The sequence below is a fragment of the Gavialis gangeticus genome, unplaced genomic scaffold (genome assembly GCF_001723915.1).
Source record: "Gavialis gangeticus isolate Ggan-Ray unplaced genomic scaffold, GavGan_comp1, whole genome shotgun sequence".
In the NCBI taxonomy this organism is placed as follows: Eukaryota; Metazoa; Chordata; order Crocodylia; family Gavialidae; genus Gavialis; species Gavialis gangeticus.
The window spans coordinates 39,341,438-39,344,313 of record NW_017729006.1 but is presented as its reverse complement, the minus strand read 5'-3'; the positions used below and the strand labels follow the sequence as shown (position 1 = coordinate 39,344,313).

General features: G+C 48.1%; 1 protein-coding gene across 1 annotated transcript in view; it reads right to left on the bottom strand.

Moving 5' to 3' along the window:
- CNTNAP2 (contactin associated protein-like 2) overlaps positions 1-2,876 on the bottom strand; it is a 1,521,099-nt gene that overhangs the window by 334,618 nt on the left and 1,183,605 nt on the right. The gene's annotated exons all lie outside the window — the stretch shown is intronic.

Sequence of the window (2,876 nt, the reverse complement as noted above, 5' to 3'; positions counted from 1 at the left end):
ATCTGATGGCCACCTATAAGTTTATCAGGGGTGACCACCAGTACCCGAGGGAAAGTTTGTTCACCAGAGCGCCCCAGGTTATAACAAGGTTGTACCGTTATAAACTGCAAGACCGTTTCTGGCTAGACATAAGGAAGAATTTCTTTACTGTCCAAGCCCCCAAGGCCTGGAACAGCCTGCCATTGGAGGTGGTTCAAGCACCTACACTGAACACCTTCAAGAGCAAATTGGATGCTTATCTTGCTGGGATCCTATGACCCCAGCTGACTTCCTGCCCCTCGGGTGGGGGGCTGGACTTGATGATCTTCCGAGATCCCTTCCAGCCCTAATGTCTGTGTGAAAGTCTGTGTGAAATTTCAGCTAAGAAAATAACTCCAGAATACTTTGACTGCTTTTTTCATTTTATTTCTAAAGTTTAGTAAATGTAATGCTTCTAGAGGGGACCAAATTGACTACCCCATAAAGCAAAGCCTTTTGTTTGTTTTGTGGATCTCACAAGAATAGGTAGCCATAGTTTCTCCATATGTTTAGCATATCTACCTCAACCCTTTTCATTAAGAGCACATTTAGAGAGGGGTGTACCTATTTAATCCGTGGTTGACAAATGTGCCCATTTTGGAGAGGAAGGATTTTCTGTTTATGAAGAAATGGAAGGATAGCAGCAACTCATTTCACAGAGGAAACCAATCAGTAAGGCAGCCTTTAGTCACAGCCAGCCTTCACTATATTTGAACTAAATAATTTTCACTTCACTTCTGGAATTGACCACAGCCCACACCTACTCACACAACAATTGTTTGTGGATTGTTTAGCTTGCTGTTTTGCCAGTACCCCCAAGAGACATTCTGTTTGGTCCCAGTTGTGACTGCTTAGTGCTCTCACACTGCGTACACCTTTCAGAAGCATTACATTTACTAAAGCTTTAGATACCAAATAAAAAGCTCAATGGAAGTGTTCTTGAGAATCTTCTTGGCTGAAATGAATGTGTTTATTACCCAAAAGTACATACAGTGATAAGATATTTAAGCAAACTGATGTAATTTAAGACTGAGCTTAAAAGGGTAATGTTTTCTAAAATCCTTACAAGATAAATACTATTTTCATTGAATTAGTATTTTAGTGTCATTAATAACCAGTAAGGGAATTAGGTTTACATCGACAAAAGAGTTTAATGTGTGTTAGTCCCACCTCCCCTCACTGAAAGCATATCTTCTAAAATTGTAACCCTCAAAGCACCTGCTCTACTGATGCCTAAATTCCAAAGACACTTCCATTTTCAGCAGTGTTTTTCAAAAGGTATCCACAGTTCCACCAGTGGCAACTCCTACAAGTGTCTCAGGTCATGTGCAGATGAAATGCGGGCCCTAAATTGAAGCGGTGGGTTTTTTAAAAAAAATACTTCAATTTAGGGCCCTTTAAGCCCTTGGCACATACCCACTTACCTACCTGTCTGGCCACAGGGAGGGGAGGGCGAGCTGATGGCAGGCGGAGCAATCCCTGGGCTGCGGGTGTGGGGGACTGGAGCTTCCTTCTGCAGCAGCAGCAGCCCACCCCCCCGGTGGCACCTGCCCACAGGCACCTGGCTCGGGCGGTCGCAGGGGGCACCACAGCCATGGAGGGAAACACTGGGCACCCCCATAGCTGATGCAGGCAGGCAGGCTCCAGGGAAAAAAGGCAGAACCTGCCTTCCTGGGCTCCTGCCAGGCCGCCTACACGGGCCTCCTGCAGTACCCCTGAGCTTCATGGAGCCCAGTCCTTCGGTCTGCAGCTGTAGGGCAGCAAACTAAAATTCCCAAGTCATTTAAGGCACATTACACTGCCGAATTTGCTACAGCAGCTGGAATTACTGTGCAATACATCGCTGACACGTGCATACACTAACACCATTACAGCGCTGCAAAAGCATTTAACCCTCTTTAAAGTGTCATGCACACATGCCCCTCGTTTCATCTACATATGACTCAAGTCTTGAAAATGTAGCAATATTTAGTGCCTTGCTCATTTCTAATCACATCCGAATCCATGAATTAGGCGTTCCTCCAGGTATGCTGGCAGTGCACTTGTAATAGAAAAGGCTCCAAACAGTAGATGGTGGTACACCACATTTTGTAACCCCCACTTGTCTTAGGAGATAGAGCACTTATCCACGAAATGGCAGACCGAAGTTCAATTTGCTCCTCTGCCTGATGGGATTCAAAACACATCTCTCACCTGGACAGTTTCCTGACAACCAGGCTGCTAGTACTTCTGAGGTAGGGAACATCCTAACCCTTCTGTTAAAGGGGCTCCACTGCTCAGAAAGGATTGTAAGATTCATTAAGTCATAGAGACAGAGAATGACTCCTTAGCACACTGAGCCATCTCCACATGAGCAGGGGCATTTGTTTGCAGCAGTACAAATAGCACAAAAGCTGCTTGCAGCTGTGCTCTAGCCAGCCAGGGAGTGGCATTTGGAGACAGGGGAGCAGGCAGCCCAGGGCAGCCAGCTTCTCTGTCTCCACATGATGAGGCAGCCTGCACCCCAGCTAGCTGTGGAGCAGCTGGCTGGGGTGCAGTGTGCCTTGAGACAGGGGAGCAGGCAGCCCTGGACTAGTTGCTTCTCTGTCTACACATGCCTCAGTGCAGGGGCTCCGCTGTGGAGCCCCTGCACTGAGGCATGTAGAGATGGGAGAGCAGGCAGCCCTGGACTGGCTGCTCCCCTGTCTTGAGGCACACTGCACCTCGCCCAGCTGCTTTGCACCTGCCTGGGTAGCAGTGTGCCTCAGCGCAGGGGTTCTATGCTTCTCAGCACCCAGGGCCACCTGCTTCCCTTTCTCGAGGCACCCTGTGTCCTGGAAAAACTTCCCTGGGGAGTGGCTGGCTGGGGAACGGGGTGC